Genomic DNA, 14,355 nt, shown 5'->3' on the forward strand with positions numbered 1-14,355 from the left:
CAGAAAGGCCCCTGGCTCACCCCTGGGCACAGCTCTCCCAGTAGGTGCAGAAAGCCCCTAAACCACCCACACTCATCCCAAACCCAGGAATTCACTTAAGCTCTGAATCAAATCCAGGCCCAAGAGGTGTGGACATTACGAAAGGGTAGAGTCAGGATACCCTTCGGGCTATCTGGGTCCTCATTGCTGGTCCACCTCATTGAAATTCTTGACTGTCCTTGTGGATTGACACCTGCTTTTTTTAGCCCAGGTTGGCACCCTACCTCACCCCCTTTGCCCTGTGTCTCTTTTCAGGTCCAACATGCTCTTCATTTGCACTAAAGGATGTTCACTCAGAGCCAAGAAGGGAGGGTGTACCAGGGAGGCATGTTACTGGGCTGGAAAAGACAGGGCGAGCAGGACACATCCCACGTCAGTAAATAACAAGAAGGATGGTGCAAATGCTTCAGTCAGCTCCAAGGGTGAGTAAGCTGAGCCGGGGACTGAGCAGTGAGCATCTCTCTCCATCTCTATTCAAAGATCAGCCCAACAGATCTAGTACCTACTGTTCTGGAATAATCCTAAACCTAATTTCAGGTGCAGTGCAGCAAGGAGTTATGATCAGATGTGCTGAACAAGTTATACAAACCTTAGCCTGTGGAGTTCAGGTTATTCTCCCTTATCACTTCTCCCCTATTAACCTAAGGTTAAAATAAAGTCAGGATAAGGCAATTGTTTGTTGGAAAAGAGATAAAACCAACATTCTCTGGGTGTTTTCTGTCAGCTTCTCTCATAGCATCCACACATACTCACAGACACACACACAGCATCTACTTGAAAGGAAGGAGCATTGTGAAAAGGTCACCAATCTGTACTCATTTTCTGCCCTCAGGACCATAGAAAATACAGCTCATCCAGTCCATCCCCTGCCCCAGAGCAGGGTCAGTATTTGTATAAACTTTCCCTAACAGACAATTGTCCTACCTGTTCTGAAAAAACTCAGTACTGGCAGTTCCTGCAGTCTCCCTAGGCCATCTATTCCTGACCTCACATACGTTTTCTTTAGCCTGAAAACTTGTCCTAGTGTTTAGCATAAGTCTCCTTTACTGCAATTTAAGTTCAATACTCCTTGTCATGCCCTCAGTGGAAAAGAAGACTAGTTTATTCCCTTTCTCTTAGTAGTGATTTCTTATATATTTGAAGACTTAAGTTTTCCTACTGCTTCCCTCTAGACCCATTTTTTTCTTCTTTAGCCAAAATAACCACAAATTTTTCAGTCTTCCCTCACAGGTTTTGTTTTCTAGACCTCAGATAATTTTTATTCCTATTCTCTGCTGTCCCCACCAAATAGCCTGCATCTTTCTTTGCATGAAGCATGCAACACTGGCTGCAGTGCTTCAGCAAGGCTCTACCACCGCAGAGCAGACCATGGCCTCCCATGTTACATGCCTCTTTTTTATACCCTGATATGATATCTGATGTCTGCTTTTTTTTTGTGACATGGCATTTACAGAGTATGCATTGGGGCCTTCAAGTCTTCCTACTGGGACAAATAGTTCACACTTTAAGAGGAAGAGGTGACAAAGTACAGAGGCCAAGTAGGACAAAAGGCAGAGCTTGCGGACTTATGTCTTGATCTGGGGAAATAATTATTTCCTTGTACAATTTTCTTGCACAACTAGAACGTTGTAGTGTGTTTTGAACACTGCATTGTATTTTGGATGCTGAAAGCCAGGGAGAGATTGACAGCATTAAAGAGAAATTCATTGAAGGACAACAAAAATGATTAAGAAGTAAGAGAGACAAAAATTTTTTAAAAAGTCATTCTCTATAATTTAATCAAGCGATAATTTCAGGAGAGGATTATAGGCTTAAACAAGCCTCGAAGATGGAAACACAAACAATGCCATGGTTTACAGTATTAAAGGACAGCAAGCAGATGGTCATAAGCGAATACATTGACAGGAAATTAATGAAAATACCATTTCAGCGTAACCTGGGAGAGAATGGGATTTATTAGGCAGGGGAATGATTTCCACAAAAAGTGATGGAAGCCCCACTGCTTGCAGCATTTGAAGCCACTATTTCTTGGACACAAGAAATAGTCAGTGGACAGCAAGGGAAGGGTCACTGGAGCAATTAGGACTGGATCATTTTCTCTAGGGCCTACCATTCCTGTTTTCAAAGAAGAAAATGTATAGATTATTTATATATCAACAGAAAGACCCCTCTACTATGTCTTCAGCCCAACTGATGAAAAGTTCATGCAAGAGATTTTGGGGGTGTCTTGATAGGCAAGGAGACTAATCTGTAGCCCAATGAGATGAGCAAGAATCCCTCTTCTGACTTGGGTGGAATTAGGGAAAACCCAAAGAAAATTACCTCAGGACTCCTAAGGCAGATGGTAGCTTTTGTGTTATGTCTAAGCTTGTCACAGACAAGGAGAATTTGCTACTGATACATCAGGAGCTGAGTAAAGCAAATGTGACAGCAGCGAGGCAGGTGAATTTTTTTTCTCTGTTTTTGCTGAATCATTTATTTCCTGTGAGCCACACTTTCTGGGATGCCAAAATGATCAGCAAATTCAAGCTGAATTTGTCAAATAATTTCACATGAAATGAGACTAAGGCAGGGGAAGAGACTGTGTCAGTAGAGAGACGAGTGGGACACTTCCAGTTTTTATTTGTAAGCTGTCTCATAAACAGGTCAGGAAGGAAAGCCTGGCTGCACCAAAGTGTCACAGCAGGAGCAGCCACTCACCCTCCTTCCCCGGCAGTGACAGCATCCTCTCGGCGCAGACGTAGCGTCAGCCCCCAGCACAGGAGGAGCTTGAACCCATGTCATTCCCACTCCCAAAGAGAAGGGCTTCGTCACCCGACCGAGATACTCTGAACTAGGCTACCGCCAGTCTTTCTGGCTGCGGTTGTCCCACTTTGCACTGACACATGGAGAAGGAGGAAAACAAACATTTTTGTCACTTGGCCCTCATGTGACAGAGTCCTCGGCAGCAACGAGAACATTACGTATTCTTGCTTTCCCACAGCTTGCTCTTGCCCTTGCACCGTCACGTTGTCAACCAGGCCACAGAAGTAGTGCCTTGGCTTAAAAATAGCCTGGCAAAATATAAGCTGTGCTTTTAAAGCCCCATAGATTCTTCAACGTGCTTCATAACCCAGCTGCCCAAAGACCTTTGCCGTCTCAAGCAGTAACAGGGGAAAAAGATGCCAGAAGAGAAAGATAAGACTCTACCAAAGATGGGGGAAGACTGTCCCACCACTCAGGAAAATATGTTTAACCATGGGAATGATAAGGAAAAGTCAGAGGAACCTGGAAAAGATGATGACAGAAAACTGTATGGTCCAGCGGCTAGGTATGGAAAGAGAAGACCTTGTCCCCTCACACCACGAGCCCTGATGGTGTGGGCTGGTGCTGGAGAAGGGTGCTATACATCACGAGGAATTAGGTATCAAACACTTTCTACTTCTCCTACAGCTGGGTAAATGGTCCATCTTTCCTCTGGCTTTCGCAGCCTGCCACCAAAACCAGTGTGACCCCCCAGTCCAAGTAAAATGCTTTTTCAGTAAGACTGACAAGGAAAATTCAGATTTCCTGAGGAAAACCCCAATCCCTGCTACTTCATGCTGTATTTATATATATGCAGGCTCATATGCATACCCTTCGTCTCCTGACCTGCAGTTCAGACTGAGTTACAAATCACAGGGTGGCAGCCCTTCAGAGAGGGGCCAAGCCAACGCTGCATTAAACCAGAGCGCAGAGCACCCTGAGCCTAATGTGTCAAGAGATATCACACTCATCTTCCCTGAGAAAGGCAGGGCTTCATAACTCACATCAGGTGGCGACTCTCAGGTCCTGGACATTTATCCCCTGAGCAAGTGAGCTAGTTTAGTTTTTGTCACAGGTATTTTATTTTTTTGGCAAGAACTGCTGGAGTAAAATGCTGTTAGCACATCAGCAGGCTTGTCACTCCCTCCCTGTCACATCAATCAGAGAGTCTCCATGGACCCGGGCTGCCTTGCCATGCGTCTTGGCGCGGGAACAGAGAGTCCTTTCCCCTCGCATCGCTCGTCCTCGTTGTGAATGAGCAGCCGGGTTGTTCTCCTGCAGGAAGGCAGGGGACAGGAGCCACCGAGCCCCACCGCGTGGAGGAGAAGCTTGAGATGCTGTAGAACAACAGGGTCAGTGGAGGCACATCCTTCATTATGCCTGGATTTGTAATCAAGGCTGACTCCAGACAGTATAGTTAATCCATGCTCCCCGAATCTCAGCTGGAAGAAAATGGATTAGCTTTACTGACTTCACTGAAGCTGAAGCAATTTACCCTGGCTGAGGATGTGATTCTTATCCTGGCCATCGGTTACTGCATGCGTTTCAGCATACAACACAAAAGCATGATTTTTTTTGAGCTGAGCAGGGGTCAAACATGGCTTTTTGGCTGGAAGGAAGCAGCAGAACCGAATTCAGGCAGTACAATTTCAATGTGCTGTGAGAAACACAGTGCCGGGGGAAGTGAAACCCCCGTGTTATCTCATGTGTAAAACACCCCCCGTCACCTACCCCAACACCAGCAGCTGAGGCACCTTTCCTACCAGCACAGCCTGCGGCTCCCCCGGTGAGGGCAAGATCCTGGCCTGCATAGATCCTGGCCACAGCAGAGAGATGATAAGCGGCACTGCAGGGCACACTGCAGGGAACATGGGAGATTGTAAATGAAGGTCTTCCTAATTAGAAAGCGGTCAGAAGTACACAAGATTCCTGGTCTGGGGTAAGCTGCTCTCCTACAGGTTAAGGTGATGTTAAGAGGCAGACCATCACACAGGAGACAGCAAAGGACGCACCGATGGATGAAGCAGCCGGTGCGTGTATGGCAGTGCCAGCTGCAGAAGGCCATGAGTAAGGGCCAGGGAAGAGCCTAGGGTCAGAAAAAGACAGACATATAATGGCAAAGGCTCTTGAAACTACAGGGGAAATTCTGAACTGTGACCAACAATGATTAGGAAGCGAGAGAGAATCAGAATACGAGTTAAGTGTTTGCACACTGTGCCTAGGAAGTCTGCTTAGTTTGGACTCTGTAAAAAAGGGATGTGCAATAGTCAGGACAGGAAATGTACAGCCTGAAAGATCTCAGTGGGATAAATCTCTGTAGCAAAGGACAAAGGAGTAGAATTATGGAGACCCTACGTGTCTTAGCTGGAGGTGCAGTGCTAAACCAAACTAAACACCCTGGGGGACACGCACACCTTTGTGGGATTTTAAAGTTAAAAAAAAAACCAAAACCCAAACAATTTCAGCTGCAAGGGCAAAGATGTTTTCTGAGATGTGCAGATACTACAAGCTCTGGTGCAGAAAGAAGAGTGTCCTCCCCAGACAGCCCTTCTTGGGTATCCCGTGGCAAGGGAACGGCTGTGATGCTGCGCGCTCTCCACGTCACAGCCAGATCCAGCCCTTGTGAGGACACAGACATGAAGAGAGAAGAGTAAAGGAAAATCTCTCAGGGAAAACAGGGGGGGATCCTGTGGAAAAGACCAGATAGGACCTAATAATATTGTCTTAATGAGGCAATTTAACTGCCTGTAATTCTGTGTCCTGTGCATTGTGCTCTCCCAGCATAGGAGTTCAAAGGGTTGTCACAACAGGCCCTCAAAGGAGGGTTTTTATAATGAGTGATATTTCTTAGGGACTCAGTATGGGGCAGATATGCTGAGGAGAACAGCAAAAAGGAAAATGTAGGATACACTGAAAAATTGGTCATCAAGCTAGACGGTCACTGAACCATATTGCTGCTTACTGTAAAGCAGCACTAAAATCAGTGGCGCTTTCCCATAGACCGTGGGCAGTTCTGGTTTAAGAGTGGGTGTGATTCAAATTTAGTTTGACATCTTTAGCAAAGGGACTTTGGAGGATTTCAACTGCTCAGCTCCTCCATATGAGCAACTGTTTCCCCACCATGAGAAGAAAATAAGGCTTTTCCAGCACAACTTGAAGGGAAGGCCTGGATTCAATTAGCTGGCAGAGAAAGTGCTTTCTCTCTCTCTGTCTCTCTCCTCTTTCCTTAAGACAGTGGCTGTCCGTACACGTGAAGGTCACCTGCAGCATGGGAGTCAGGGGAAAGGTACAGAGCAGGGGAGGCTCACACTGCGGCAGCTGCCACCTCAGTAACCTCCGCAAACGCAAACATCAATTGTGCAGAGAACGGTAACTGTTTTAAATAGGTTAAAAAATAAAGCCTGGTTATTTAATTTAGCGTACATGCTAGGTGGGTCAATATCTATCACTCTGTCCCCATCCTTCTCCCCCACCCCTCAGGTCTCTAAGGGCAGAGGTTTAAGTCCTAGCTGAGGAAACAGGGCATGCTTCATTTAGTAGCACCGCAGCAGGGCTGCTGGGGATGTCATGCTTCTGATGAGACATTAAATCAAGGTAAATACTAATCTCATTGGCATCACTGCTTAAGAAGCACAGGAAGAAAAAAATAACAAAACCTTCATGGCTCTTGTGCTTTGACCTCTCACTACAGTGCGATTCCTCAAAGCGTGGAAGCCCAAATGTATGTGGAACAGGAGGTATCAAGTTTTCTGACTGCCTGCTTGTGCTTTTTTTTCATTTGCTCTAGGGGAGATTTATTGTGAATAAAGGGGTTCTGTTAAACAAAATCTTCATCAACAAGAGCAAGCAGATATCGTCCTAAGACCCTATTTAGCATCCAAGCCACAAGACCATCCTCTTTTCTTCTTTGCAGCCTCACTCCATTCCTCCTCACCCTACAACCTTCCTCTCTCCTTCCACCACCCCAGCACACATCTGCCCCCCACCCCCATGCCCCGACTATCATGGGCCATTTTTCCTAGCTGATGATTTCAAACGCTACTAGAAGGTCTGCAGCTCAGGTCAGGCTGAACCTGCACAGCCATACAACAACTTTTTTCTTTTATGGGTAAGAAACAATAAGGAAGACAGCTGCAGTATTTCAGCCTATTCTTCCCTCTTTCCCAGCCAGCCCCCGAGCCCTCTCCCTGCACAGGCATGATTTTCTCTTTGAAATAATCTTGATGCACCTGGTAATTGCTGGAATTCCTGAGTGTAATGGTTCAACAATAATTAGCTTTTTTTCATGCTTTACACTAATTCTTGTTTAATAAAATTGCTGCTCTGTGCGAGAGACTGAGCTGTCCCAAAGACAAACAAGGAAGGAAAGTATTTACTGCTATCAATGTCCTTACAGAGACTTCCTCACTTTGTTTAGGTGTGAGCAAAGAGAGCAGAGGGTAGCAGTTTAGATCCTATCCGGATAAAAACCCAACAAATTAATTGGGTTGCCCTCTCCAGTTCCCCTTGTTTTCTGTAAAAACACCCAATAATTCAGCCCTGCTTTTATGTTTTATTACAGGTCTCAGGCAAGAAATCACATCCAGCAAATTCTGTAATTGATCATGCCAAAATAGAGATTAAAATGTTGCAATATTTAGTCCTAGGCTTCATTTAGTCTTAGATCCAAGGGACCCTTCCAGTAGCCTTTGCTGCCCCTGATGCGGTCCTCCTCTCACTTTGATGCCAGCAGGTGTCATAGTCAAAATATCCTACACAGACCACAATCATTTAGGAACCAGCACAGGTTGCACAGGGAAGGAGGAAGCTGTGATTTCACAGCAGAGTGAAGAACCCAGTCCAGCCCCAGTTTGTTCCCTGGGGGGTCGTTGCGAGATGAAGGCAAGCTGCCGCGCAGGGTCCCATCGCAGTAGCAGGTACATGTGCAGTGACAGGGCACAGGTACTATTCTGCCCATCATATGTGACCAAGGCCAATATGTGACAGCACGGGTCCAGGGCAGGCGCAGCTGTAGCCTGTCACAAGCACCACCCCGATGATGGGCAGAGAGAGGTTTCCTCTAAGGAGGCAGGCAGAAGGGCCAGGGGAAGGAAGAGAAAAATATACCATTTTAATAGTATGGGTTATAATTTTTGATGGGTAAAAGAGAATTTGGAGACTTTAGATACTATCGCTTTGTGAAAACCAAACTTCCCCTTATTCTGCCTCCGTCATGTGGAATTAACAGACAGAGCTAAAGCCAAAGCTACTGATTTCATTAGGCTTACACTAGGGTGAGTTTCTCTCTGCATACCAAGCAAGTCATTGTACATGTTTAAAAGTTTCCTTTGACTGAGTCTCTTCAATTACCTTCCCACCTCCCCACCTCCCTAAACTCCTTGGACAGGCCGTATTAACCTCTGAAGAGCATTAGACTCGCTCCTGGAGCCCCTCCATCTGGCTTTCATCACCTTCCAGCCTCATGAACTGCTCATCCAGAAACCCTGCACCAGCTATTCCCGAGTCCCAAGCTTCCTCTCCCTGAAACCTTGCTGCTACCACAAGTTCATTCACTTCCTGAGAGCCTTCCTGGAGCCCTCACAGCTCATACCTTAATTCTGCCCTTTTTTTCCCTTTTAACTTAATCTGCAGGGGACCTCCATGTGCACACATGACCCCACTTCAGGGACTCTGAAATATCTTTCTCCATCCTGGACCTCTCCACAATCTTCATTCTCATGTCTTTGTCCCCCAACACCTCTTTAAGGTTGGTTTATATTCATCAGGCTTCACACCACAATCTTCTCCACTGCTTGTGTTACTTACTCTTTGTAAGTAAGTCCTCACTGTCCTCTCCTCATCTGAGCCAGGCACACAGGAGTCACCCTGGATCCTCTCCTATTGCAGAATGTGGCTGATTTCTTTAGCACCATCCTTTATTCTTTGCATCTGCCACGTTTACATCCTTCCCAGCCCCACCAAGATGTTACAAGCAGTAAAATTATCATCTCCCACGTTGATGGTGACTTTGTCATTTTTTCCATCCTTCCAATCATCCCAATTTGTCTGAAGGTCTGCTCCAGGACATCCCACCATGCCCTACCAGTGCAAGATGGTGGCTAGAAGAACCAGGATGTCAGGCAGGAGAGGGGCTGGTGTGATTCTCTGCCAAGCTGGAAAATCTACAGAGAAAGTTTATGACACCCCTGGGAAGTCTGGGCAGCTTTAAGCATCTCTCCAGTGACTCCTCCTGCCTGACTGAGTAGTCAGACATTTGTCTCGGGAAAAGCACTGACCAGTTCCCTTGGGAACCAAGCCCAGGTCTCTCAGGACAGGGGGTTTGGCTGAGATGTAAGTCCAAGGCTGCCCACGTGGAGAATTCACATGCCCCCTCATTCCCTCCTGCCTCTGCCTGAGAAGGATATAATGAAATGATTTTGGCTGGATTATTTAGTGCTGCGGAAGTCTTTGCTGCTAGGTTTGCAACAGCAAACTTAACATAGACCCCCTGTCCCTAAGCTTTTCCGCCCCATAGGGACTCAAGTGCCTTTCAGGCATCGCGTGTATCGGTGGCTGTCTTTGTACTAGCCAAAGATGACAGGAGAGCGGACTGAATGTGAGCGAGAGCGTATTCGCGCAGCTCTGCATGACATGAACCTGTTCTCGCTATGCACGCGCGCTCCCGCACACAAAAGCGCCCGCGCGCTGCCGGTAAGCGTGCCTGCTCCCATTGCACCCCAGGCGCACCCACGCTCTGCTCAGCATCTCCTCTCCTGGGAGTTGCTCTCCCATTCACATTCGTAGCCATGCCCACGGACACACTCTCTGCGCACAGACCCGCTCTTTTCCTCACGGGCACACCCACTCCCTCACATGCGCTTCTCCCTTTGTCTCTCCTTTCGCAGCCACAGACACTCATCATCTTAAAAATACACTGCCACCACCCCCCCACAGCTGGATCTGGCCTTGAGCTCCTGAGGTGAAGGGAGCTTGTTCCTACCTAGGAAGAAATGTTGCTGCTCCCTTTGAAAAATCAATATATACATATATATATATTCTTTTCTTTTCTGATGAGCCACTGAAAGGCAGAGGCTGGGATCGCCTTACGGCGCAGACAAACGCGCCCGTGGTGGGGCGGTCCAGAGCACTTCTACCGTGTAGAGCACCAGATCCTCTGGCGAAGGATCAGGACCGTCGTTCATTAGGGGAATAATGAAACAGCCCGAAAGCTTCGTCACTGCACTGCAGCAAGGAGCGAGCAAAAGGGGGCTTCAGAGCCCTTCGCCGCTACGCGAGGGAATCGCGCAGCACTGCATCCCAAGGGCTGCGGGTGCCGTTGCCGTAGCAACGCTACATCTGAGTCAGAACTATTAAGGATCACCATGGCAACAAGTGTCTCACTTGCCATTTCCAGAGAGCTGACCGGGTTTGGACTGGAACCATCACGCCACAGGAAAGGGGCAGGCTGGATACCATTGCCCGGTGGGCCCCGGACGGGGGCAGCTGCACCGAGCCCTCCGGGCCACGCTCACCCTGGGGAACCCCTCCCAGGCGCCGTGCCCCCCGCCCCAGCATCGCCGGGTTCGATGGAGCCACAGCCTTGGTGCCACGGCCTCTGCGCTCGAACGCGAACATGCCGGGCGTCGTACCCCACGCCAGCCCTCAAGATGGCAGGGAGGCAGGGTTCAGGGCAGTTGCGGTGAGCTGACTCTCCCTGTAAAGCCTCTCGAATAAGCAGATTTTTTAACCTATAAACTCCAGACAAAGGAGGAGACAAAGCTCCCTGCTGTCTGCTGGCTCTCACCCTCCCCTCCGCACAGGAGCCTTCATGCTCCTGTGAATATTGAGAGGAGACAGAAGCCCAGAGGGATTTGCATTTCACACTTGCCAGCAAATGAGCAACAGGAAGATCACACTGAGAGCCGGCACGGTGCTATTACCAATATGCGCACTAGACGTATGCTCACTGCAGTCTGAAATTGCTCCTTTCTCTCGCTCTCGCTGCGGAGAGGAACCAGGCACAGCTGTCTTTGCGGTCACAATGTCAGCGCCGTCTGAAGGCAGGTGCCCTGGGCCCTGCACTTAGAAGGACCGCTGAGACTGCGTGCAGCAGGTTGATAGCGTGGCAGACCGGACCTCCTCCGTGTGTGCCATGCCATGAAGTCAGTCACACGTGTACGTGTAGAGAATGGCTCTGCATTTTGCACAGCCAGGTGGGTGTCACTGTTGCACAGACTGGCGGTTCAGGCTCATGCAGGCAACATACAGAGATACTCTGGAAACGCAGAGCTTTTAGCACCATCATATTTCCCAGTGGGAAGTTAGGTGTGGGGAGCACAGACTCTGGCCTGCAGGGGAGGAAAGAAAGCATCCCGGAGACATCCATGTTGCAGTTCTCTTCCCTACCATGTCCAAAGTAACCCTCACTACTCTCCTGCTGTAGGACTATCTGAGATTCTGGCAACACAACTCCAACAGAAAATACATGGGAATCTCAAGTTTCTTAGCCCATGCAAGGCAGTAAGCACCCCTAGGCACTGGGACTTTGCCTCACCTGCCTTTCTTTCTCAGCGCTCAGTCTCTGCCCTACCCTCCACACAACTGACCCACATGACACCTTTACACCAGGGAGCGCTTGTTGGAAAATGTGCAGGTATTGGAAGAGATCACCTACAGGGCAGAGGAGCCATCGTTTTGCATGACAGGGGCTTCCCAAGTGTATGGGGTCTCCCACCAGCTCGTTAGGCTGGTAGAAGTGCCTGCATGTTCCCACATCCCTCCCCCGTGTACAGGACAGGCGCCCATCGGCAAAGCCTGCTGAAGAACAGCCTGCGTCCTTCAGCCACTGCCACCTCCCTAGAAAGGAGAAACCATCTGAGCTGTATGTGTCCAGATCTGTGATGGCAGGTCCTTAATGACTGGGACTGCACCAGGTCGTCTCTCACCCCGTCCTGAGCCATGGGGACAAGCGGAGCCCAGGCTGTGCCACCCAGCAGGAGGCTTGCTGCTTTTTACAGGACCAGGTTCTGTGATCCTGGAACCCCTGGTCTCCCTTTTTTCCATGACTCACACAACTCTGGCAGATTCAATGAACTCCCTCTTCTGTTACCAGAAAAGAGCAGCGATACTGTCCCCCTTCCTCTTCCTCCTCCTTGCACCATCCTTCCTCCCTGGGTTTCGGTGCAGCACCCTGCCCGTGGCTATAGCACACGATTGACCCCTAACAGGCCCAGGTAAACCTGCTCCACTAAAAAGGCTCTTTTTTTTTTCTTTTGTGAAAACATGAGGCAGAGTGAGTGCTTGTTGCTCCCTGTTTGTCACTACTGAACCCGCCTTTACCTTTGAGCTCTTTCAAGCCAAGTTGTAACGCAGCTCCCTGCTGGCAGCCCTCTTGCCTGGAGCTATTGCAATTTGAGTGAGCTAGTCTTTTGAGATATTTTTCTACTGTGGTAACGAAATTAAGAGGGCAGTGACAAAGCCACAGCCGCTGTGGATCAGAGTGCTGGTTTGGAAACACCAGTAGCAAACACTCACCTGCAAGCAGGAAGACTCCCCTTCCACTTGGGACTTTGGAAATGGATGAGCAGGGAACAGTTGCACTCACAGTTGGTACCTAAAATGGATATGAAGCAGGTCTTTCAGGTCCTTGAAAGACTGCAGCCTGCTTTCCTCAAGACAAGCTTTAGGAAGAAGCAAGGTGGGAGTGGCAGCACCCAGGGCACAAGGGGATTTCCATCTTCCACACCATTTCTCTGCCTGTTTCCTCAGTGCCATGGGCCAAGCCAAGCTGGGTGGAAGCTGCCAACTGCTTTTGTCTGAAATAATGGGATACTTCTGAAAAAACTGCCAAGGTAAAGCTTGCCCTGCTCTCCTCTCTCCAAAAAGATGTTTAGCTCCTGGTTCTTTGTATTTTCTGATTTTTCATAAACTTTTTTTGTGACAAAGATGTTTCTTTTTCTCTTACGAAAAGGGGAAAGGTAGAGAAGAGCCCTGATTAAAAGATATTGCCCTCTTCTTGCCTGCAGCGGCAGTGCCATCCTGCTGCCAGAGACTGAGCAGGGAACTGCCCCATCCCTTTTATTTCTGTAGTCATGCTGACAGGGCTCGATCTAGGCTTGGTATAGGAGTTTGCAGTCCTTCCCCATCCTGCTTCTTCACATTAATTCATTCATTTTGTCATTAATAGATGGTGTGCATGCCACTGGCAGTAGAGCTGGTGCTTTCCAGATATGTGCAGATACCTGGTTTTAGTTCTGATTTAAACTGGCCCACACCAAAATCTCTGCCTCAAAAAGCCAAGAATAAAAAGCCTTATGATGAGATTTTTTTCTAAGTAAATGGGTAAGCAGATTTAAAAAATGGATCTGAGGCTCCTAAGTAACTTTGGAAAAAATTATTTCTTCACTAACCACCTTTCCTTCAGCAGGGCAGAGGTGGGAGACACTTTCTAGATAAGAAAGATTTTTTTTTTCCATTAAACATTTAGGTGTGTTATCATTAGTTCTCAGAGTGAACACCCCTATTAAGTTGATTCAAGGCCATTCACAGGTCACTCTTTCTCTGAGATTTCATTTCAGGTAATCTTTCTGCTGACAGCGCTGTGTCCAGCAGTAGCTCAAGAGGCAGTTCACATCATTCTTTAAAGATCAGCACATACATGCAGCTGTAGCACACCCATAAAACACCATCTTCTTTCTTTTTAATAGGAGGAAGAAAAGGCCAAGCTCTACTCAAAGTCTCAGATCGCTTCCTGACAGTTATAGGGCCAAGCAGCAGGATTCACCCTCTTCCACTCTTCAGACAAAAAGGAGAAATCGGGGCCAAGCAGCATCTGACTGTGGACCCTCTCCTGCTCCCCTGCTGCAGGCAGCTGCGGCCGCACACTCAGCCCAAAGCGTCTGACAGGGCAGTGAAGCTTTGTGCAGACGTGTGTAATATTGATACAAATATGTGGCAAATTACCCTCCACTAATGACAGAATGAGGCTATTCTCACTTATGAGTCACCTGGGTTTTTTTCATATCTATTCCTCATGTGTTTATTTTCTTGTATTAGAGGAATAACAGCATACCCACTGGCCAGAAAGCTAAGTGCCTCAAAATAGCACTGAAGATGGATCTGGCTTGCCTAGAGCCTGCTGCTCCTTCAGCTGATCCCAGACCCTTTTGACAAGCTTGAAAACATTGGGTAAAGGAGTAAAAATGAGTTTGTCTCACACCAGGATCGGTACCTGGATCCAGACTGCAAGGGCACAGCAGGCTGGGGGCAGTAGGAACGGCACTTTATCTTTCCTGCTTTCAGCTGTTTCTTCCCATAAATGTTTTCTTCACTCAGCTCCTGCGAAGAAATTAAATACCGCAGGGACCAGCTGGCATTCTCCCACTCCTCCACGGACACAGCCACTAGACAAGCAATTTCATGTGCCTGCGCAGGGACTGACAGAGCCTGTACAGGGGCTCTGTGCCATGGCTTGGCCCTCTCCGCATCTCTGAAACTCTTCTTACCTTCGACCCCAGCTCAGTCCCAGGACAGCTTTATAGGGACACAGAATAA

The 14,355-nt window shown here is 48.1% G+C and overlaps 1 long non-coding RNA gene across 1 annotated transcript; it reads right to left on the reverse strand.

Annotated features, from left to right (window-relative positions):
* Nucleotides 1–4,654: 4,654 nt before the first annotated feature.
* On the reverse strand, nt 4,655–14,068 carry LOC140660807 (uncharacterized). Its single transcript, XR_012045491.1, has 3 exons — nt 14,033–14,068; nt 12,337–12,415; nt 4,655–4,681 (listed from the first exon to the last, which is right to left on the reverse strand). It is a non-coding gene; the product is annotated as an uncharacterized lncRNA (long non-coding RNA).
* Between the last annotated feature and the right edge of the window lie 287 nt (nt 14,069–14,355).

Source organism: Ciconia boyciana, chromosome 1, assembly GCF_034638445.1.
Source record: "Ciconia boyciana chromosome 1, ASM3463844v1, whole genome shotgun sequence".
Classification (NCBI taxonomy): Eukaryota; Metazoa; Chordata; class Aves; order Ciconiiformes; family Ciconiidae; genus Ciconia; species Ciconia boyciana.